This window comes from Equus asinus, chromosome 21 (assembly GCF_041296235.1).
Source record: "Equus asinus isolate D_3611 breed Donkey chromosome 21, EquAss-T2T_v2, whole genome shotgun sequence".
In the NCBI taxonomy this organism is placed as follows: domain Eukaryota; kingdom Metazoa; phylum Chordata; class Mammalia; order Perissodactyla; family Equidae; genus Equus; species Equus asinus.
The window spans coordinates 85107236-85131958 of record NC_091810.1 but is presented as its reverse complement, the minus strand read 5'-3'; the positions used below and the strand labels follow the sequence as shown (position 1 = coordinate 85131958).

Here is a 24723-nt window from a genome sequence, read left to right as displayed (position 1 = left end):
GATAAAGAAAAAGGGCCCAAACTGGGGTGGGGGTGGGGGCTAGACAGACTCTCTGCCTTATCATGCACCCTGTGACTTCGGTCCTTTAGTCATTTAAATTTCCATTTCATTCTCTCTGAAATGGAGATTACCTACTTCACTGGGATATTGGAAGGAGTAGAGACAACAGATGGTTAGCACAGGGTTTGAGAGGCTTCATAAATGGTGCTTATCGATTTTGGCAAAAGCCATTCTCCTATAGATGCCCTGAAAGACCTTTATCCCAGTTTGGGAGGAATCAACAGTGCTCCACCACACACTCACCTGTCCAAGGTACACAGAAAGCCATCAATTCAATAGTTTACAGGGTCTTCCCTCTCTGAGCCCAAATTGCCCTGCACCGCTCATGGTCCATTTGATCTTCCTATGGCACTGCCGTAGGACATGTCTTGCATTGTTAACTCAGACTACTGCCTCCCACATTGTTCAATGTTTCACCATCTGTTGCCAAACTGACCTCATTTCCTGCTAAGCTAACCTCATTTCCGTTTTTGATAGGGTTACTAAACTGGATGGGTTCCGAGAATACTGCAGACACAGTATATCTGGATTCTGCAAGGGGAATGATAAAGTCGCGTGGTCTCTCTGTGACCACAATGGCCAAAAAAAAAAGTGGGACACAGGGTAAATAGCAGGAGTCATAACTGGCTGAATAATTCCTCCCAAAGCCGTTTGATGAGACCAAGCAGGAGAAGTTTGGCTGTGGGAAGCAGGTAGGAACAGAGAGGTTAACCTGGGAGTGAGAAGAGCTGATGTGGTCATGAAAGATATCCTCCAAGATCTGGAGTAGGAAGCCCATTCACGTAGCAAATAGTTCTTGAGTGCCTGTGCTGAGCACTGTGTGAGGCTCTGGAGATAGAAGAGAACAAAACAGACAAGACTCGTGTCTTCTTTGGCACTTACACTCTAGTGTTGGGGAGAAAGTCAAAGAACACAGAAACCATTTGGAAATTTCTAAAACTGATAAGTGTTACCAAGAAAATAGCATGACGGGGCAGGAGAGGGGCGCTTCTTCAGGTGTGGAAGTCTAGTGATCTGAAGAATGAGTAGCCAGCTGTGTGAACTTCTGGGGCCACAGCAATCTAGGCAGAGGGAACAGCAAAGGCCTAAAATGAGAATGTGCTTGGTATATTTGAGGTCTAGAAAGAATTGAGGTCCTGGTAGCCGAAATGAAGGGAATGGGGTACAGAGGGGCAAGGAGTGGACCCTCTACAGAAGAGCCTCCCAGGTGGTGTGCCCCAGGGGGGTCCCATAGGCCCAGCTGTTGATCTCCTCAGCCCTCAAGTCAGCAGAAGTAGGGCCTAGAGTAACCTAATTTTCTCCCTACCACCACCACCACCTTGGACCTCAAAAGTTCACCTACGGGCTGGCCCTGCGGCCGAGTGGTTAAGTTCTCTTGCTCCGCTTCAGTGGCCCAGGGTTTCACCGATTGGGATCCTGGGCGCAGAACTAGCAATGTTCATCAAGCCACGCTGAGGCAGCGTCCACACAGCACAACTAGAAGGACCTACAAGGAGAATATACGACTATGTACTGGGGAGATTTGGGGAGAATAAGAAGAAGAAAAAGAAGAAGAAGAATGGCAACAGATGTTAGCTCAGGGCCCAATCTTTAAAAAAAAAAATGTTCACCTACTTACTGCAGTGTTCCGTGCACAGATTTCATTTCCCTCACGCTCCATGATATGGGAAGCTGGGAAGCTCTGATGTAGGTTTTCGTAGGTTTTAAACACTTTAAAATTTAACTCCTGTATAGTTTCAAAGGGCAAAATTGGAAGCATTGCCTAGAAAATACAGAGAAAGAGATGGACTTCAAAACAAGGGAGAGAGAGGGGGCTGGCCCTGTGCCCGAGTGGTTAAGTTCGCACACTCTGCTGCGGCAGCTGAGGGTTTTGCTGGTTCGGATCCTGGGTGCGGACATGGCACTGCTCATCAAACCACGCTGAGGCAGCATCCCACATGCCACAACTAGAAGGACCCACAACGAAGAATATGCAACTAGGTACTGGGAGGCTTTGGGGAGAAAAAGGAAAAAAAATTTTAAAAAAATCTTAAAAAAAAAAAAAAACACAACTATATACCCCGGGGGCTTTAGGGAGAAGAAGGAAAAATAAAATCTTAAAAAAAAAACAAGCAAGGGAGAGCTTTAAAAACTATCGGAACCACCCAATGATGGAATGGCTTGCCTCAAAAGATGGTCTGGTCAGAAGAGGAAAATATACATACTGGATAAGAAGACTCACTGTCATGAGGATGTCAATTCGCAATAAATTAATCCATACATTCAACATAACCAGGAGTAAAACGTCAACTTTTACCTGGATAATTTTAAAATTTATATTCTAAGAATATCTTGGAAAATTCTGAAAAATAATTCTGAAAAAAAAAGGGAGACCACCTCTTCTAGGTATTAAACATATTAAACACAGAATAATTAAAACCATACAGTACAGGGACATGACTAGGCAGATAGAGCAACGAAACAACAGTAAAAGCCCAGAAAAATATATGTATAAAATTTTATATATAATTTCTCTGTGTAAATAGTATAAGGATGGTATTCTAAATCAGTTGGGAAAAGATGGGTTATTCAATAAAAGGTGTTGGGGGAAGCTGGAGAGCAATCTAGAAAAAAATAAAATTGGAGCATGACCTCAGACTTTATAGCAAAATAAATTCCAGGCGGAGGAAACATTGAAATGTGAAAAGTGAAAGAAAGAAGATCCTAGAAGGAAACGTGAGAATTTTTGTATATGTACAATCTTGCTGTGGACAAGCCTTCCTCAGTATGATAAAACAAACACACGAATAAATAAAACAAGAAACTAAAAAAAAGAAAATACAGTACTAATAAATTCCAGTGTTTTTCTCCCCAGCTTTACTGAAGTATGATTGAAAATTGAAATTGTATGTATTTAAGGAGTACACGGTGGTGTTTTGATATACATATACATCGTGAAATGCTTGCCACAATCAAGCCACTTAATATATCTGTCACCTCATCTACTTACTTTTTTTTGGTGGTGGTAAGAACCCTTGAGATCTACTCTCAGCAAATTTCAAGTATACAAAACATTATTGTTAACCCTGCTCGCCGTACTATACATTAAGTCTCCAGAACTTATTCATCTTATAACTGAAAATCTCTACACTTTGACCAACATCTTCCCATTTCTCCCCGCCCCCAGCCTCTAGTAATCACCACTCTACTCTCTGTTACTATGTATTCCCTTTTTTAGATTCCACACATAAGTGAGTTCATGCAGTATTTGTCTTCCTGTGTCTGGTTTATTTCACTTAAACTCACTAAATTCAACTATTTAAAACGTATTTTTTGGGCCGGCTTGGTGGCACAGCGTTTAAGTGCATATGTTCCACTTGGGCAGCCAGGGATTCACTGGTTGCGATCCTGGGTGCGGACATGGCATCGCTTGGCAAGCCATGCTGTGGCAGGTGTCCCACATTTAAAGTAGAGGAACATGTGCACGGATATTAGCTCAGGGCCAGTCTTCCTCAGCAAAAAGAGGAGGATTGGCAGCAGATGTTAGCTCAGGGCTAATCTTCCTCCAAAAAAAATTATATATATATATATATTAAAAGTCTAGATATTGACAAGAAAAGCAATAAAAAGAAAAAGCAAATAGAAAAATAGGTAAAGGATAGGAATAGAACACACACAGAAAAATAAACAGAAATGGCCCTCATATATATGAAAAGATGTTCAACTTCATTTATAGTGAGAAGCGGAAGTGAAAACAGCTAGGGGTAATTATTTTTGACCTACCGAGTTGGCAAAAGTTAAAAAAAGAAGTCATTAACATCCTGGTAAGAGCATGGGGAAAAAGAACTCTCATAACTGATGAAAGGAATGCAAATTTTTTTTTTAATTCTTTTTTTTTTTAAAGATTTTATTTCTCCTTTTTCTCCCAAAGCCCCCTGGTACATAGTTGTGTATTTTTAGTTATGGGTCCTTCTAGTTGTGGCATGTGGGACGCCGCCTCAGCATGGCTTGATGAGTGGTGCCGTGCCCGCACCCAGGATTCGAACTGGTGAAACCCTGGACTGTCGAAGCAGGGTGCACGAACTTAATCACTCGGCCACGGGGCCGGCCCCTAGGAATGCAAATTGATACAATCTCTACTGAGAGCAAATGGCAGTAGCTATCAAAATAGCAAATGCATATGCCCTTTGATCCAGTAATTCTGCTTTTAGACACAGTAGTCCCCTCTTATCCTTGGGGGAAATGTTCCAAGACCCCCAGCGGATGCCTGAAACCACGGATTGTACCAAACCATATATAGACTATGTTTTTTCCTATGTACACATACCTACGATAAAGTTTAATTTATAAATTATGCACAGTAAGAGATTAACAATAACTAATAATAAAATAGAACAATTATAAGAACATACTGTAATAAAAGTTACCATAGATCTTAGCAACCTCAGCATACAATTATTTTTCTTTCCTTATTAATTTGAGAGCTTTCACATTTTCACTTAAAAGTAGCACTTTATGGCTTGTCTTTGGCATAACCGAATTGCCAGCATCACTACTCTTGTGCTTTGGAGCCATTATTAAGTCAAATAAGGGTGACTTGAACACAAACACTGTGATACTGTGACTGGCGTCTGATAACAGAGAGGACTACTAACTGACTAAGGGGCGGGTAGTGTATACAGTGTGGATACTCTGGACAAAGGGATGATTCACCTCCCAGGTGGGATGAAGCAGGACAGTGCGACATTTCATCGTGCTACTCATAATTGCTTATTTCTAGAATTTTCCATTTAATATTTTTGAACCTTGGTTGACCGTGGGTAACTGAAACCGAGGATAGTGAGCCCCAGGATGAGGGGAGACTACTGTATTTAGCCTACAAATTTCTGTGCATGTGAAAAAAGATGTACATTCAAAGTTATTCACTGCAGCCTTGTTTGTAGTAACAAAAAGTTGGAAACATCAAAATATTCATAAATTGATTTAATAAATTATGACATATCTGTACAATGAAATGCTATGCACCTGTTAAAAGGAATAAAACTGCTCTAATTAATGGTATGGAAAAGGTCTAAGATATGTTATTAAGTGGAAAATATTGTATATAGTATGCTAACACATGTTAAATAAAGAATATTAACATATATGCTTGTGAAATGCATAGACTATCTCTGGAAGGAGTCACATGAAAGTAGTAACAGTGGCTGCCTCTGGGGAGGAAAAGTGAGGGGCTAGAGGGAGAGGGATGGGGATAGAAGAGAGACTTCCTCTTCATTGTATATTCTTTTTTTTTGAGGAAGATTAGCCCTGAGCTAACATCTGCTGCCAGTCCTCCTCTTTTTGCTGAGGAAGACTGGCCCTGAGCTAACATCCGTGCCCATCTTCCTCTACTTTGTATATGGGACGCCTGCCACAGCATGGCTTGTCAAGCAGTGGCGTGTCCACACCCAGGATCGGAACCGGTGAACCCCAGACCGCCGAGAAGCAGAACATGTACACTTAACCGCTGCGCCACTGGGCTGGCCCCTGTATGTTCTTTTATACCATTTGATTTTTACATTATACACATGTCATCTAATTTAAAAAAATAGAGTACAATTGAAAGTATGGGGTGAAATGTTCATAGATGTGTTTGCACAAGTATAGAAAATAGCCATTCTCATCATCCCATAACAGATGGTGGGGAGGTGGGAGATTTTGGGTGAGGTTTGAGTTTTTACTTTTATACTCTGTCGTATTGTTTCAATGTGTTACGTTAAGCATATATGTGGAGTCGGCCTGGTGGCACGGTGGTTAAGTTTGTGCACTCTGCTTCTGTGGCCCTGGGTTGGTGGGTTCGGATCCCGGGCGCGGACCTACACACTGCTCATCAAACCATGCTGTGGCGGTGTCCCATATACAAAATATAGGAAGATAGGCACAGATGTTAGCTCAGGGTCAATCTTCCTCACAAAACAAACAAAAAAGCATATATTGCTTTTCTAACCAAAAAATTAATAATAGTTTCATCACCAGAGAAGTGTTGATATAAAGCTGAAAAGACTATTGCAGAGTATTTTGCAGGAGGAGTTACATCCTGGTGGAGAATTTCAGACCAGATGGGTTTTTAGGCAGCCTTCAACATAAAACATTCCTTAGGCCTATGACCTATAACTCTATGTGGACTGGGCTTATTTCTCCAACTGGATTACAAGCTCCTTAAAGACAGGTAATCTGAATTTTGCTTTTTAAAAAAATACCCTTCATCCTTTAGCACAAAAGTACATAATCTTGCCACATAAAGTCTGTCACTTGAATGCAGAGACAGCAGTTTTTCAACAGCTAACATAGTGTAGACTCAGTGCCCAGAGCTGTAAGGTCACATATCATTCTAACCTTTCCTATCACAAAAAGAAATGTAATACAATTTTCCTGGTAAGGAAGTCTCAGTCAGCACATTTTGCTTTTGGTTTGGTAAAACAAGAGTTTATTTGTTCAAAGTCAGTGGAACAAGAAGGCTTGGCCAGCACATTGCCATGATCTCCATTTACATGACACCAACCACGTGGCTGCAGGTCTGGAGCCTAGGACCTCTCCCTGGGCACCTACTTGGGTCTCTAATTTATTATCATTCATCCCTCTGCTGCAAATCTTGTACTTAATTAATGTGCACTGAATGAATGAATGCATTAACGTGTAAATACATGCCCAAACGAATAGATGGGTAGATTATTGGATAAATAAATGTGTAAATACATGCACTAATTAATGAATGAAACACTTTCTCATAAGGCAGACAGACATACTATGTGCAGGTCATGGACACTGAGCCTACCGGTACTGACTGGCCTAGAAAGTAGAAATAGATGCAATGAGCCCAAGACTGGGGCCTTTTCTGTTAGGATCAAAAGTGGCCCTGCCTCCTGGTCAGTGCCCAAGAGTATACCCAGCCAAGCAGAGCACACAGCACAGCGTCAGAACCACACATGGCTGGATGGGCCCCCACCAAGGAAACTTTTATCCCTCCCAAGGGCCACGATTCAGCCGCTGCTCAAAGAAATCCATACCTAAACCCACCGATTTAAAATATTTGGTTTCCTCCGTATTGGTCCTTTACAACTCCAGATATTTTATCCTCAATTTTTTTCACACCAGGAAACATAGATATGTCAAAGTATGATCATACCCAGATTTTTTTTCTGCTACTTAATCTCTCTCTCCCTCTCTCCTGTTCTTCCTCTCTCTCTCTCTCTCTCTCTCTCACACACACACACACACACACACACACACACACACAACCCAGAGCAACAGAAAATAGCAATCATCACAGCTCATAAACTTAAAAGATTGAAGTGGTCAAGGTAAATGACTACATAAAATGCTGTCTTGACAAAAGGGATCCAGCCTCACCTATCAAATTGACAAAGGTTTCTTTTGTAATAAGAATGCTCAGTGTTACTACAGTCAAAGCAGCAGAGCTGGCAAACTCCTGCTGGTGTTGGCATAAATTGGCAAGCCCTTAGGAGAACAACTGAGCAATGCATTTTGAAAGGTTTAACAATGTTCCTGTCCTATGTGCCAGTGATTTCACTTCTTACAAGGATGTAAGGCTGAAGAGATAATCCTTTATTCTTAGAACATAACCCAAAAACACTTTTTCAAAAGATTTAAAATAGCAAACCCTACTCCTCCACTCCCCAGGCTCTAATCTCTGTTCCCTGCTTGCTTTCCATAGTGCATGTTACATAGTCATGTATTTGTCTGCATTTCCTCCCCCTCCCCCCACTGAAGAATCTAAGCAAAGAGTGTCCCTAGTGACTTTGAATAATTCCTTACACATAGTGGGTACTCAATAAATATCTGTTTAATAGTGAAAATTAAAACAAATGCAAAAAATAGAGTAATAGTACATTTTGGCATAAGCCTTTGATTGACTATTGTATAGTCATTACAAATGTAATTATGATAATTATATCAACTTAGAAAATTGGATAGACTGTTAAGGGGGAAAGCAAAATACAAAATAGTATGTAGGTGTAGTAGATTGTGACAGTAATGGCCCTAGTGAACCACACCTGCCTGTATCTGGACTTTCAGGAAGTCCCCTCTCACATCAACTCTGGGCTGTGACCTGCTCTGGACAATGAGACATTAGCAAAGATCATTCAGGTAGCCACTTGAAACTGCAGTTGGTCTTGACCTCTCTCTCTTGCTGCTTTTGGAACCCAGCTGCCCAGGTAGTATGCTGGAAATATACCACCCAGCCCACTGCTAGCGCCAGACACAGAAAGTCTCATGCACAGAATGAGGCCGTATTATAGCATCCAGCCCCAGCGGAGCCACCAGAAGATTGCAGTGGCATGAATGACCCTCTCTGATAATAGCAGAAGAAATGCCCAGTTGAGCTCTGCCCAAATTGATGATTCAGAATTGTGAGCAAGTAAAAAGGTTGTAGTTTGAAGCACTAAGTTTTGGGGTAGTTTGATATAATATCTACTTTGTTAAAATAAGTGTGCATATGCAGAAGGAAAGTAGGAGTGCTGCTTACATGGAAAAGAACGCACGGCAATCTGTGATGAAAGAAACTCTGGGGAAGAGACCTCTTGACTAGGCCCGACTTTACACGGCCCTACCTACCAGCACAGAGACCAACATATTCTATAGAAAAAGTTATTTAAACAACAACAAAAACAAGCACACAAACCAGGATAGAGGTTCTGTTTAGAGCGATGGAAAAGTTTTGGAAATAGATAGTGGTGATGGTTGTACAACAGTGTGAATGCAATTAATATTGTTGAATTGTCTTTTTTAAAATGGTCAAAATGGCAAATTTTATGATACATATTTTTTTACCACAATTCTACAGACACAAAACCATATAATCAAAATCACCTCTGGCAAACTTCCTCCCAAAGATGGAAATCTTTCTCTAACGGGCAGTACAAATGGTTGCTCAGCCACCATGAACTAAGAGCTTGTATAGCGGGCCCTATCTGCTCTGGGCCACTTTCTCTGCTTCCATGCAGACTTAGACCAAGCGATGCAACCCCATCCTGCCATCCCTTCAACGGCCATGAATGTCAGGATGGGGGTGGGGTGGAGCTTACCTTCCTCAAAGGAACCCGACTCTAGTTGGCCAGCTCCTTACACAGTTTCTCACTGTCTCCCGTGAGGCACCAAGGCACACTGTACATTTACAGCCACGCCCATGACCAAGAATGTCTTTTAGTTTCAAAGCACCCTTCCTTGCCTCCTGCAGCAAGATGTGACATTCAGGGGCCGGCCGGTGGCACAGCAGTTAAGTGCACACGTTCCGCTTCGGCGGCCTGGGGTTCACTGGTTCAGATTCTGGGTGTGGATATGGCACCAGTTGGCAAGCCATGCTGTGGCAGGCGTCCCACATATAAAGTAGAGGAAGATGGGCACGGATGTCAGCTCAGGGCCAGTCTTCCTCAGCAAAAAGAGGAGGACTGGCAGTAGTTAGCTCAGGGCTAATCTTCCTAAAAAAAAAAAAAAAAAAGATGTGACATGTGACATTCACAACCATAATCTGGCATTTATTTCTGTCATCTGCTCTATGCCAACCCTGGCTTTAGACAATTCTATGAAAGTGAACAGGTGGTGGCATATCTGGCTGACACCTCCTGGCTGAAGAAGGGAAGGGAGAAACAGCACCTCACTCTCAATCTCCATGCAAATAAGCCCTTCGGGCAGGGTCCAGGGCCTCCTTAGCTTCCTGGATCAGGCTGAGATTCCTCATTGGAATGGTCAACTAACCCTCTCCCCAAAGAGGTGTTTGCCCGGTGACTTCCCAGTGGCTCTTTTATCCTGAACTTGGATCTGCTGGGACTGACTCATCCCTCCCTTGCGGCACCGATACTTAATATTAGGCCACGGCGGCCGCCTTGAAATCCCCGCCTGGCTTGTGGCTTTCTCTCCTCCTCTTCCGACCCTGCCCCAGACCAGTCCTTGTGCCTATCTCAGGTTTTCCCAGCGCCTGTCCAATTCAGCACTGAGGTTTGTACTTTGCTTCCCCACACAAAGGAAGATTTGTTACTAATTTCCCCACTTGTCATCTTTGTGTGCTGTCTTTAGTCCTCCTTTCTGGGAGCTTCTTTCCCTCTGCTCTTGGGTCCTGGTAATTACCCCTTCTAACTCAATTACATGACCTTATTTTTTCCCACTTCCTCTTTCCTTGCATTGTTATGCAGAGGGAGGGAGAGGCAGCAAACGTGCAAAGAGAATTGGATTAGGCAGCAGGATGTCTCAGCAGCTCTCTTCCTGATTCTGCCTCTGCCCTTGAGGTCTCACTTCCAACCAGCCCCACACCCGCTCACACTGTCTTCCCACCTGCAAAACCGCCCACTGGCCAGCAGTGTGGGAGAAATCTACAAGGGTGCCTTGGCTGAGGCCTGTGCAGGGGAGCTTCTGGGAGAATTCAGGGGATTGTTTCGGAAGGGAGGAAGACATTTCCCTCCCGCCCTGACTGGGTCTGAAAATTAAACAGACAAAGATTAACAGGAGAAAAGCATAAAATTTTATTAAACTTTTACACGTACATGGGAGCCTTCACAAGGGAATGAAGACCTGAAGAACTGACCAGAGCAGGGAACTTTTAGACAAATAATAGATTTGTGAAGGATTGAAAAGACAAAGGGGTTTGGGCTAGGAGTAGTAAATAGTGAATAAGTAACTTAGAAGATAAAGGTTAGTTTAACAAGCTTTGTTTATAAAGCCTCAGCCCCCAATTTCCTGACCCCGGTGACAGGAATGTCCTCCCTCCTGGTACACGGAGGGTACCTTTCACATGGGAGTGTGATGACCTGCTTCAGGAAGAAGAGGAAGGAGGTAAGAGTGACCCTCTGCTCCTGCCGCTCTTTAAAATTCCTCAGCTTCAGATATTTCATGTGGACGATGCCATATCTGGGGGCAGTGCGTCCTGAACTCCATCAGTATCTGTTACCATTTATTCACGTGAACGGGAGACTCCGACAGAACCAAAAAACAAACTCAAGAGATCATATACAGGAAGAAAGCAGTAGTGTTGGGAAGAAACGTAATCTGGTTCAGGGAAATCAACACTGAGAAAATTTATATAAAATCTCCATCCTGGAACTATTTTCTCAAATGATTATTCTTATCCTTCCTGGAGGACAGACACCCCTTTGAAAATCTGATAAATGATATAGATTCATATCCCCAGGGAAACGCACATGAGCACAGAAGCCAAACCTTCGGGCTCACGGGCTCCTTGAATCCTGGAGGCACTCGAAAGCCTGGGTCAGTGGTCTAAGGAGGAGAGCAGCAATCAGGCCTTTCCTGCTTTGTGAATCCCCGTCTAGAGTTCAGCCTAGTTGAGAGAAAGCATTCATTTGTTCATTCATTCAACAAGTAACTCTTTGAGAAACTTCCAAGTGTCAGGCCCCACGCTGGGCCATATTGTGAGGCAGAAAGAGGTGGATCAGACACAGTGCCTGCTCCCGGGACGCTCACGGTCTGGCGGAGGAGACCTACGGATAACAGACAATGAGTGTACAGTGATGGAAGAGGCAGCCCCGTGAACGGTGGGAGCCTGGAGGAGGGGGCAGAACTACTTCCCACAGCTCCCCCTTCCCACAGCAGTCAGTTCCTGTACCTCTGAGTACAAAGCAGAGGGTTTCAAAAAGCCCAAGTATTCCCTGAGGGGCTGGCTGAGCAGTCCGGCTCAGAGCTCTCGCCCCCGACCCCCACCCCAGCCCCAACTAGCTTTCACACCTCCCCTGGGATGGAGCCAGTTTTCCTCTCTCCCCCTAGGCTCCCAGGATGCTGTCACCTTCACAGCCACCCCCCACCCCCACCTCATCAGGGGCTGTCTGGCTCTCCAGGCCAGCTTTTAAATAAGTAACTAATCCCCCTTGCGCCTCCTCCTTTCTCTGCTTAAACCGTATTCATTTTACTAGTTGAGCTGCAGGAAAACAAGGAGTAACAAAAATAATTAACTTTAAGGAAGTTACAGATTTGCAAGTAACCTGGGGAGTCCTGCTATGAGCTGGTCCTCAGGCTGTTCTGCGCAGGGCCAGGCCAGGCTTCCTCTCACCCCTCCCTGAATTCTCCCTTCTTGGGGGCCCTAGGGAAAGTCCCACTGGCTCCAAGTTCAGGTGTCAGCAATCCTGCCTGTCTGGGTTGGATGCTAGGGTGCAGCTGCATATCCTAGCTGCTTCCCTATCACACCTTTGGCCACTGGCCACGAGCACCCCCTGGAAGGCTCTGGCTGTTCCTCTTCCCTTCCCAGGTTCAGCACATGACTCCTGGGGGAGAAAGTCCCTTTCCTCTTTGGTCTTTGAAGAGTCCTCCCCAGGGCCTCAGGCCCTGTCATCGCTCCCAGCAGTTGCTCTGACTTAGACACCTGCAAGTCCTACTGTAATGTGCATTGGCTTCACAGACCATTGGATTCTATTTGGAAAATGAGTGAGTTTATAGTTTGTAAGAGAAAGGTAAAACCTTTTATAAATTTGTTAAGTAAAGATAACAAGTACAAGATGTTTGTGTTAAACACAGAAAGGATAGAAGGACCAAGAAATTCCTAATATTCTTGAGGCACTGGAACTCTAAATATCTGTGACACCCTAAATATACATGAGACACTATATATTCATGCATAAGCCTTTTTCTTTTCTTTTTTTTTTTTTTTGCTGAGGAAGATTAGCCCTGAGCTAACATCTGAGACAATTGTCTTCTATTTTTTGTATGTGGAATGCTGCCACAGAGTGGCTGATGAGCCGAGTAGGTCCACACCCGGGATCTGAACGCGAGAACTGGGGCCACTGAAATGGCACTCACGGAACTTTGACCACTCGGCCACCGGGCCAGCCCCATTTCTGTTCTTTTTTAAAAAAAGAAATTAATTGACTTTCTACTCTTCCTTTCACACTTGTAATCAGTTGCCAATGTCAACCTACAAAAACAGAAGGCAGTTTCACAGGCAAAGCATTTATTTGGGATCAAAGAATTACAATTCAGGGAGCACAGATTCAGGTAGAAATCCAAATAGTGTCCTGATTACAGGAGAGGGGCTCAGAGGTTTTATGGGGAAAAGCGAGGAAGATGAAGTAATTTGTATTAAGGAAGAGTTCATTGGTGCTAGATGAGGTAAGGCTAGGTTTGTATTTCATAGGGTGGCTTGAGATTCGGTCATCAGATAAAAGGCTAGACGTGCACTTCATTGATTGGTTAGCGATTCGGTCATCAGCAAAGTCCAGTTTTGTCAGTCCTTACAAACAGGATATTCTCATCTTTACTGACTTCTTGGAATGTTGGTGGTTTGGTCCTGTTTGGAAGATAAAGAAAGCAAGACATGCAAGGCAATTCCTCTGAAATGGCTGCTCTGGCTCTGTTTTAATATGGCTCCACTCATGTCATCTTTCACAGAAATAGCAGAGAACCCACTAAAACCAGCACTAGGGAAGAGCAGAGTTATGATGTCAAACACGTGTGAAGTGTTGCTGATCTGCTGGCTTTAGGCCAGTCTGGACCCAGAGTTTCAAATGATGTTCTTGCTCCTACTCTTGCTCCTGCTCTTAGCTCTCTTTTTCTCAGTATTTGTTTCATTTCCTGACGCACTCTCTTCACACAGCAGAATAGATCTTACATCTTGATCTTACATCTGTAGTCTCAGAGAAAAAGAGATCCTTTCCATATACCAATTATAAAGATGACTCTGATTGGTCCAGTTGAGGTCACCTGTTCCTCCCTGAACCAATCACATTCATCACTGTGGCCAGGGAGATAGATGGAGAGCTCTGATTGGCCAGCCTGGGCTTCCCACTCTTGCCTGTTGGGTAAGGGTAGAGCTCCCACTAAGCAGTCCCACTGGGCAGGCCCATGTGGAGTAGGGATTGGGGCTTCCAGAGGAAAAGTGGGGACAGAAGCAAAAGAGTCCTAGGCCCTTTTTCACAGAGTGGGGATGGGGAGGGATTTTCATGTGCCAAAGTTCTTGCTTCTTTCTATTCATTGGCATGGATGCTCTTTCCTCTGCCTGCCATGCTCTTCCCACTCCCTTGCCTCTCAAATTCAACGTGGCTAACTCCTACTTGGACTTTAGGTCTCAGCTTAAATGTCGCCTACTCCGAGAGATGCCTCCCCTGACCCCACACATTAAGTTACATCTATCTGACTGACATTCTCATAGAAATTTTGTAATTAAAAAATAGTTTTTAATTTAATTTAATGTTGGTTGAAACTCTGTCTCCCTCAACAGGCTGTAAGCTCCACCAGGACAAGCATCCACACAGCTTTGCCTCTAGTTTTGCATTCCTAGCTTCTAGTTCACTTGTACGAGGTAGGTATTCACTCCCTCATTTATTAAGAAAAAAAGGGAGGGGCAGTGACAGATGCTAAATAAATAGGTAAATAAGGTAAATAAACAGGTAAATAAGATATATGTGTCTCTGCATTCAAGGAGTAGCAGCTTCTGCACAAGAATTGGTCCTGTCCTTTTCAAATTGGGAGATTCGACGGGTGGTGAAAGCAACTTGGTAGATTGCAACTACAATTCTTTTTTTTTCCCTAAAGATTGGCACCTGAGTTAACAACAGTTGCCGATCTTTTTTTTTTTTTTTTGAGGAAGATTAGCCCTGAGCTGACTGCTGCCAATCCTCCTCTTTATGCTGAGGAAGACTGGCCCTGAGCTAACATCCATGCCCATCTTCCTCTACTTTTTATATGTGGGACACCTACCACAGCATGGCTTGCCAAGCGGTGCCATGTCCGCACCCTGGATCCAAACTGGCAAAACCCTGGGCTGCCAAGAAGCAGAATGTGCGAACCTAACTGCTGCACCACCGTGCCCACTCCTCTTTTTTTTTTTTTGCTTTTTCTCCCCAAATGCCCCCAGTACATAGTTGTATATTTTTAGTTGTGGGTCCTTCTAGTTGTGGCATGTAGGACACCACCTCAACATGGCCTGATGTGCGGTGTCAGGTCTGCGCCCAGGATCCGAACTGGTGAAACCCTGGGCTGCTGAAGCAGAGCGCGTGAAATTAATCACTCAGCCACGGGGCCAGCCCTGCAACTGTAATTCTTTTTTTTTTTTTAGAGATTTTATTTTTTCCTTTTTTCTCCCCAAAACCCCCTGATACATAGTTGTATATTCTTCACTGTGGGTCCTTCTAGTTGTGGCATGTGGGACGCTGCCTCAGCGTGGTTTGATGAGCAGTGCCATGTCTGCACCCAGGATTTGAACCAATGAAACACTGGACCGCCTGCAGTGGAGCGAGCGAACTTAACCACTCGGCCACGGGGCCAGCCCCTATAATTCCTAAAACATGAAATAGACTAGAATAGGAAATAGAAATGGACTAGAAAACATCAGAGTGCATCATACATAATCAGGGTGTTATTCCATCACATTTTTGTTTCAGTATATAATATTATAAATATATACACACACCCCCCTATGTACTAGGTTGCAGTGTAAAATGCATCTTATACTGGGAATTTGCTCAAAAAATTTCAGAAACCCTGCATTAAGTTGCCTGGAGTGAAGTGTGATAAGATAGTCTCCTTCCAGTTCAGAGCAACCCAGAGCTCCAGATATTGACTCATGTCATCACTGGGAAATAACACCTGGGAAGCTCGTTCAAAGAACCAGAGTGGAAGTGGAGACACAATTTCAGGATGCTGTTGCAGGGTGAACTCTGGATTTTTGTGCTTTGGTTGGCTTGTGTTACATCCTCAAGGCCATTTCATCATATGTACAGTCAGGTGTGTTTTCTCTTTTTTTTTTCTTTAAATAACAGATGACTTAATGGTTTTCAAAGTTGAATACAAAATTAGAAAAAATATTGTATTGCTGCCATGTGTGGTTGGGCCATAAATTGCATATTCCTAGAAAATATTGAATTAACTAAAATCCTGGAGGAATAGAACTGAGGGAGGTTGCAGGACAGGAGTTAGTACGGTGTGGAAGGAACCGGGCTATGGTCCAGGACAGATGGGATTCAAATCCCTGTTTCAATACCTGCTGGCTATGTGGATTCAAGTGAAGGGACCTAAAACATATTTGCTGAAGACTCACTCAGAGCAAGTCCCTGTGTCAACTGTGGGAGGTACAAAAATAAACACTATATCATACCCTGTCTCCAAGGAATTTACAATCTGGTAGGAGATAAGAGGACAACTGAGCCTCAGTTTCCTGATCTGGAAAATGCATATAATAGTAGATCTACTTCCTTTGGCAATTAAAAAGATTCAGTGGGGGCTGGCCCAGTGGCACATCGGTTAAGTTCGCACATTCCCCTTCAGCGGCCCGGGGTTCACTGGTTTGGATCCCTGGTGCAGACATGGCACTGCTTGTCAGGCCATGCTGTGGTAGGCGTCCCACATATAAAGTAGAGGAAGATGGGCAGGGATGTTAGCTTAGGGCCAGTGATCCTCAGCAAAAAGTGGAGGATTGGCAGCAGATGTTAGCTCAGCACTAATCTTCCTTAAAAAAAAAAAAGAAAGAAAAGAAAAGATTCAGGGAACGAATTCATATACTTACCCCTGTGTTAACAGATAGTAGAGAAGCACTTGATAAATGTTTTCTGTTCGACTTTATAAAATGAAAAAACACTCTTCTTCATTGTTTAAGACTTCAAAGGGGCTGGCCCGGCGCTGAGTAGTCAAGTTTGTGGCTCCACTTGGGTGGCCCAGGGTTTCAGCGGTTCGGATCCTGGGTGGGGACATGGCATCACTCGTCAGGCCATGCTGAGGTGGCATCCCACATGTAACAACCAGAAGGACCCACAACTAAAATATACAACTAGGTACTGGGGGGATTTGGGGAGAAAAAGCAATTAAAAAAAAAAAAAGACTTCACATAGAAAATCAGATGCAGTTTTGAAAAACTAGATATTGAAATTCATGATGAATAAATGTCTGTGAATACAGATGATATCTAGATATAGTTGCAGATGAAAGAAATTCTTTCTGGTTAAATTCAGTTTTTTTCCATTGTTATCTGTTTTCTCTATGGAGTTTCTCAAATTTGGGTCTATATCAGTAGCGTAGGCTAGATTTGCTGCAGTTACAAACAACTCCTAAATCTCAGTGGTTTAACATGGCAAAGGTTGGTTCTAGTTCATGCACAGTCTGCCCCAGCTCCGGTCAGCAATCCGGGGTAGCTGTCCTTCACGTGTTGGCTCAGAGAGCCAGAGCACTGCTGCTTTCTTGTACCTTCGCATCAGCATGTGGGAAGAGAGGACCTGGAGAAAAGCACACTCCACCTGTAAAATGCTTCCACCAGGAGGTAAGAGATGCCACTTCTGTTCACAATTCATTGGCCAAAGCAAGTCTCGTGACTCCACCCAACTTCAAGATTCCACCTGACTTCAAGGGAGCAGGCAAATACAATCCTGCTATGTGCTCCGGCAGGGAAGAGAATTGGATATATGAGCGAGCTGCAGTAATGACTACCCAGGGTCTCATACCGTGCTTCCTGCACTCCAGCTGGTCTTTTTTGTTTTTTCAAATAGCTATGTTCCCTCCTATCACAGGGCCCTGGCCTGGCTGTTCTCTCTGATTGTGACACTTTTTGCCCCACTCTTTGCACGGTCTAAATTTCACACTAAGGCAAGCTTTCCCTTCCTTAGGGAAACTTTTGCTTTCCTCTCTCTGAATTCTCCCGTTATTATTTACTTTCACAGCATCAGACGCCCCCACCTCATAGCACTTAGCTGTAATTTGCAGTTAATCATGTGATGACTTCACTAACGACTGCTTCTTCCTCTGCAGCATATGCTGTAGGAATCACGTTGTTTTGTTCACCCCCATATCTCCACCACTTAGCCCAGGGCCTGGAACTGTCGCTGAGTGAAAGAAGTGAACGGTCTCAAGAGTCTGGGAACATTTTTTGTACCCTCCAAAGAGTCTGAGTATTATTGGAATTTGAGAAATACTGCCTTTACGAATTTCTCTTGGTAGCTGTTAGGGAGATACTTGACAAATACTTGCTGATTTCATTCTGAAAGTTTAGTCTAGATGGAACATCCCTGAACCCTCTGAATTTGTGAAGTCTTGATCTTGTAAGAGGAACAATATTTATCTGCCCCTTGACCAATCTAGGGAATTGAGGACTAGGGAAGTCATTTCACATTTCATTTTGGTCCCCACCCTTTCAGATTGAGCAATCCAGGTTTTTGTTTTCGAGACCCAGCCTGTACCTGTAAACTTCCCCATTCATTTGCATAGGTATTTCAAGACTGCTCTAGATCTGTGAGCTTGATTTAAGGACCAAAAGTTGGTACAAAAAGCCAAACTGCCTTATCTACCTACATTTTGAAATAGACCTGATTAAGAAGCAGAAGTTAAAGAAAGTCAACTCTTCAGTTTGGTGTTTGCTTCAAGAAAAAGGCTGTGACGGAGCCCATTTTTTAGCTAAAGGAACTTCTCTTTGAAGTTAGGGCTTTGTTTTGCAAATATAAGGCCAGTGAGCTGCCTAGGGAGCTGTATACAGGCTCTTCAATAAAAACTCAGTAATAGGTGAATCAGGGTGAAACTGCAAATGGACCACTGGCATCACAGTTTGAGGCATTTCTGCCTCTGACACCTTCTTGATGGGCCAGAAAGTTCTTGATTTAAGCTCTTCAAGGTAGCAGATCATTTAAACGTTAATTTAATTACACTACATTATCTTCTTTATTTATAAAAACAGGTTAAATTGGAGTCTCGGGTGGCTTGTCTGCAACAACAAACAGGGCAGTGCCTTTGTTGATAAATAGCTCACATTCCACAGGGCAGAGTCATACCCAAACCCCTTGGGAACCAGGGCTACAATCTTTGATCTAACTAGTTCTGCATACCAGTGCTAATTGGTTTTGAAAGTGCCTGATTTATTATTTTTCAGCATTCAACTTATATTTCTTTAGTGGATGACTCCACTCGAGAGTTGCAAGTTAATGGTATTGAAGACTAATTGTGCTTAAAATACATGTGATTGGGCTTCTCAATTTGCAAGGCTGGTCCCTGAGCCTGCTTCCTGTCCTTCTGGTGCCCTCCTTGCCACACCATCTCCCTCCCTAGGCTCCACCCTTTCCTCTCTTGCTTCTTGCTTCTCCTTCCTCGATGAGGATCATATTTCTCGCTAAATTACAGACTTTTATATGTTTTCTTTATATACATGTAATAGGTATACGTGAGCATGACAAAAATTTCAAACAGCATAAAAGAGCATAACTGTAAAAATTTATTCTCTCTTCCACCCTTTTTTCCGAATCTCTAGTTCTCCTTCCAGGCACCCACTGTCAGTTTCTTCTGTCTTTCTGATTATAATCTATGCATATCCAAGTGGTGGCATACTTCACTGTTCTGCATCTTGTCTAGTTCACTAAATAATATTTTGGAGATTGTTTTAGATCAATTCATATAGAAAGGGCTCATTCTTTTTAAAGTTGTACCATATCACATAATTCAGGTATAATTTCTGAGTCTGTATGTCTATGTGTGCTTGGGTGTGTGTGCGTATTTTATAAAATTTTCCTCTAAAGCCTTATATATCTCTTCCTTTGCTTTCCAGGAGAATGTAGTGTCTGGTCCTCCTTGAGTCCCAGTGCTTGGCATTCTCCTCCTTTTCAGAATGCCCTCCTTATTCCTACAGGCTCCAGGCCTGCGGGTTCTACATCCGTGTATCTGGACTCTGAATCCTTTCCTAAAACAATGCTGTTAAAAATGTGAATAGAGCAGAGAAGTTGGTTCTTTAAAAGAAATTCTTCAGTTAAAACCAAATGACGCTTGTGGCTTGGACCTGGCGATGTAGAAGGGAACAAGAAGACTTCCAGCCCTCAAGTTTCTCGTGGCCCACTGGGGAGACAGGCAGGAAAGCCAGTGATTACCCAACAGACAGGTGCGAATCTCACAGTGGAGCGCTCGTCACCAGAGGAGCAGAGAGAGGCCAGCAGTCACAAGGAAGTGAAATTACGGCAGATGTGGCATGGATTGTAGGGGGTGGTAGGGAAACTTTAAGAAACTGAACCTGAATTCTCCCAGGCTTTCAGCATCAAAGTAGATACACCCTAGGAAGGAAGGCAGGAAAGATGTCACCATGCAGGATAAACCTTCTCTCTGGCTCCTGTAAAAATGTACCTTGACTCTTCTCACAAACCTGTGAAGGTTTTATCAGTCCCAACAGCCCAGGAGTGGTCCCTCAGTATTCCTAGAGAATTTCCCATTCAGCTGGGAATGTTGGCATTAGCAGTGATTGGGAACCTAAGATGCATGGCGAGGCCATTTCAGTGGGTCATGAGGAGCAGCTGGCAGGCACTTCAGCAATGTTAGGAGCCTAGAAGATCTGGGTTTCCACTGCCTCTGTGACCTTAAGGAAGCCCCTTAAGCTCTCTGGGCCTCAATTTCTTCAGCTACATGATTCATTCATTGAGAAATATTTAATAAGCATCTATTATATGTTAGGCACAAATCGTGGTCTTAGGGAAGCAGTAGATAAAAGAGACAAGTATGAGGACGCTGGATAATTTTACTTCAGATATCTTGTTTAAAGCCATCATTTTATTTTATTTATTTATTTATTTTGATGAGGAAGATTAGCCCCAAGCTCACATCCGCTGACAATCTTCCTCTTTTTGCTTGAGGAAGACTGTTGCTGAGCTAACATCTGTGCCAATCTTCTTCTATTTTGTATCTGGGATGTTGCCACAGCATGGCTTGATGAGTGGTGTTCAGGTCTGTGCCTGGCATCTGAACCCGTGAACTCTAGGCCGCCTAAGCGGAGCCATGAACTTAACCACTACCTCACTGGGCCAGCCCCTAAAGCCAGCATTTTGTATTTGTCAGCGATATTACCGATCATCAAGCATTTGTGAAAATGTTTTTCTTGCCTGGAGAAAAGACAGAAATCCACGCCTTCTTGCCTCCCCCTCTCCCTCCAATATCACTGCCCCCTTATCTGCTCCCCAAGTTTCCTTTTCTATTGCAGAGTTTGTCTTTCCTCAAGTGGCTGCTGCTCACCCTTCCATTTTCCCTTCTGTCCTCCATCTGACTGTCCCTTTCTGTCCTCTTCCTTCCGTGGTTGGTGGCCCCGGGTGTGGGTGGCTGGGCCTTTTTTATGCTCGTCTTTGAAGGCAGTTGGGGAAGAGGAGGGGAGCGAGGGCAGCATGCCAATAGCTGTGGGCAGGACAGGATGTTTGAGGTTTTGTTGGCTCTCTCTGATATGTGAGACCAGCATCCAGGCTGCCTCCTTCAGAATTTGGGGATGATAACTAACTTGCTCTATGGCTTTGTGAAAGTCTTTTCACCCTAAAGGGCTTTGATTCCTCTCTGTGTAAGATGAGTGGGCTCTACAATGCGATTTCCAAGTCTCTAAGCTCCAAGCTCTGAAACTCTAGGAAAATAAGCTCTCAAATACTCTCCTGGTGGGACTGTAAACGGTACATCCCATACGAAGGATAATTTGGTAATATCCTACAAAATTACAAATACCTATACCTGTTGACCCAGTAATTCTACTTCAAGGAATTTCTTCTTCTTTTTTTTTCTTTCTGCTTTTTTTTTTCTTCCCAAATCCCCCCGGTACATAGTTGTGGGTCCTTCTAGTTGTGGCATGTGGGATGCCGCCTCAGCATGGCCTGATGAGTGGTGCCATGTCCATGCCCAGGATCCGAACCAGCGAAACCTCGGCCGGCCGAAGTGGAGCGCGAGAACTTAACCAATGGGCCTCGGGGCTGGCCCCCATACCACTCTTTATACTCTGAAATTTGCATTTTCCACTTTAGCAATTTATCACGTATATCAATACAAATAGGTTTAATCCATTTTCATAATTGCATAGTATTCCATAGTAGGGAGGCAGTATAATTGATTCATGGATTTCATTACCTACAGACAATCAGGTTGTTTTCAGTTTGTTTGTGCTTGTTTTGCACTACAAACAATACAATAAGCATCTGTATTGGTTTCCTGTGGCTACTTTAACAAATTACAACAAACTACGTGGCTTAAAACAACAGAAATTTATTTTCTCACAGTTATAGAGCCCAGAAGTCTGAAATCAACGTGTTAGCAGTGTTGGTTCCTTCTAGAGGCTCTGAGGGAGAATCTGTACTATGCTCCTCTCCTAGCTTCTGGCAGCTGCCAGCATTCCTTGGCATTCTTTGGCTTGTAGGTGCATCCCTCCCATCCCTGCCTTATTCTTCACGTGACCATTGTCTCTATGTGTCTCTATCTCACATCTCCCTCTGCCTTTCTCTTATAAAGACACCTGTCATTGGATTTAGGGCCCTCCCTAAATCTAGAATGATCTCATTTCAAGATCCTTAACTTAATTACATCTGCTAAGATCTTTTTTCCAAATAAGGCTATGTTCACAGGTTCTAGGTGGACTCATCTTTTGGAGGACCAACATTCAACCCACTGCAGCAAGCATTCAAACCACTACTACCTCCTTACAACTGATATTTTCTTTAGTTTTTCTACAGGGCAGAGTTAATATTTTTTTGGTCAATGGGTAGGCATGTGTATTTTAAATTTTAATAGATATTCCCAGATGACTCCTAGGAAGTTTGTGGCAATTTACACTCCCATCAGAGATGTACCAGGGCTTGTTTCCCCATGTATTGTTGACTGCTCTTGTTAATGTTTGCTAATTCAATGAGTGAAAAATGGATTATTGTTTCAACCTTTTCCATGACTATTAGTGAAATAAGCATCTTTTTAATGGGCCATTTGGATTTTTTTCTTCCATTAATTACCTGCTCCTATACTTTGGCCATATTTTTAAAACATTGAGCTACTTAGCTTTACAAAAAAAATCTATTTATAGAAACTCTTTTATGTCAGAGATACAATGTGTTTGCCATGTTTTGTGCAGTTCTATTCCATCTATTGTTTATTTTCTTTTTTTAACTTGTCATTATGATGTCATGCAAAAGTTTCAAAATATTTATGTAGACAAATGTTTTCATTTTTTCTTTAATGATCCTGGACTTCCTGTCTTGAGTTATGTTACTATTCTTTGAAAAGTTTCCTCTTAGTTTCTGTTTTGTATATTTTTATATCTTTAATTCTTCTGGAACTTATCTTTGAATATGGCACGATTCTAGCTTTGGCTTGTTATAAATAGTCAACTAAACCAGGATCATTTATCAAATAAACTCTTCCTGTATTACTGGCTTGTTGACCACCTTTGCTGTATTAGCTTCTACTACTAGATTCTGTCTCAGACTTCTCAACTGTTTGCCTGAGCTATTATAGTAGGAAAAAGTTTACAATAACTTTACAACATAGTAGTTTTACAATAAGTTAAAATTTGGTTTTCAGTAAGTGAAATTCAAGTGTGCCATGAAATTTCCTGGTTGAGGTCAAAGATCACAAAAGACAAGGTATGAGAAAAAGGCTGGGTAAATTGTAAGGCTCTACAGACAAATGTTAGTTGTTGCTATTGGAAAAATGAACCCAGAGAAAGAATCTTGGGCTCAGGAGGCGGGACTTTTGCTTTTATGACCACTAACAGTGCAGAGATTGAAGGGCCATCTGTGGGGCGGCCGACCCTGCGCCCCCACCCCCAGAACTGGAGCGACAGAGGGGAAGGGGGGAAGCGAAGTGCTGCGCCCAGGAACCGCGGAGAATGACCAAAGCTGCAGAATGGAATTACGGAGAGAGGAAGTGGAAAGAGGAGGCCAGCAAGGAAACCTAGGAACAGAGGGCTCCCTCGGGAGGCGGGTAGGAAGGCCGGGGCAGGTGGCGGCTCTTTCCTGCAGGCGGCTTGCTGGGGATTCCCGATCCCCTGGTCCGCCGGGAGCCGCAGAGAGGAGCGGCACGGCCGCGCAGGGCCGGGGCTACCGCTTCAGCAGCCGCAGGGGACTAGTCGGCCGTGCTGCCCTTCTCCCCGTTCGGCCCGATCCGGCCCGGCCCGCAGGTCTGGCGGCTGCCGCCGCGGGGTCTGAGATTGGCTCGCGCGGCGCGCGGGGTGGGGCGAGGGCTGCCGGGAGGCCGGCCCGGGAGGCGCGCGCGCGCACACGGCGGCGGCGCGCGCGTGCTCCGTCGGTCAGTGCGGCGCCGGCGGAGCGGGCCATGGCAGTGGGCGGCGGGCTGGTGTAGCGCCGCGCGGGCCAGGCGGGGGGGTGACTGAGAGGGGCGGGATGGGGGCGGCGCAGCCGGACGGGCGCGGGGTCCTGGGCTGCTGACCGCGCAGCCGGAGCCTGGAGCTGGCGGCGGCGGAGCGCCGGGCAGGTGAGTGCGGCGGCGCGGGACCCGGATGCGGCGCGGCTGAGGGGCGGCGCGGTGGCGGCGGCAGGCTGAGGTGCCCCGGCGCTGCCCGGCGGCGCGCTCTTGCGCCACAGCCGGCTGCGCCGGCCACTCGGGTGCCCGCGCCGCGCTTCCTGCCGGCGGGGAGGACACCCGCCCCCTGGCTCGCCTGCGGCCCTCCCGGGGCTCTCCTCGGGGAGCGGCGCGCCCCGGCCGCCGGCGCTTTCGGTCGCGGCCCGAGGGCGCTGTGTGGGGAGGCGGCGTCCTCGCCCCTGGGGTCTCTGCGCACCCCGCCGAGCTGCCCGACCCTTAGGTGGCTCTTTCCGCAGAAGTGTGTTTTAGGGGCGGGGATCCCGGACTGTTGGGCTGTGGTCGTGGTTTCAAATCGCAGCACCGCCGCGGACCCGCTGGGGGCCTTGGGCCAGAGTGTCTTGATTTGTGAAGGGGAGTGATAGATGATCCGTGCTTCCCAGGCTGGCGGTGAGGACCCGACGG

At 44.6% G+C, this 24723-nt stretch overlaps 1 protein-coding gene and 1 long non-coding RNA gene across 4 annotated transcripts in view; one reads left to right on the top strand and one right to left on the bottom strand.

The window, feature by feature from the left end:
- Positions 1 to 470: 470 nt before the first annotated feature.
- On the bottom strand, positions 471 to 9518 carry LOC139041399 (uncharacterized). The gene is made up of 4 exons (XR_011496471.1): positions 9126 to 9518; positions 1675 to 1822; positions 1403 to 1546; positions 471 to 1121 (listed from the first exon to the last, which is right to left on the bottom strand). It is a non-coding gene; the product is annotated as an uncharacterized lncRNA (long non-coding RNA).
- A 14029-nt stretch (positions 9519 to 23547) lies between these two features.
- Positions 23548 to 24723, top strand: part of PIK3CB (phosphatidylinositol-4,5-bisphosphate 3-kinase catalytic subunit beta) — a 169642-nt gene continuing 168466 nt past the window's right edge. For 2 of the 3 annotated variants that reach the window (XR_006517263.2, XM_044754229.2), the window contains exon 1: positions 24074 to 24213. The gene's annotated coding sequence lies outside the window, so the exon portion shown is untranslated. Of the gene's footprint in view, positions 23704 to 24073; positions 24214 to 24723 lie in introns of those variants that run through there. The other variant, XM_014852000.3, reaches the window with a different exon arrangement.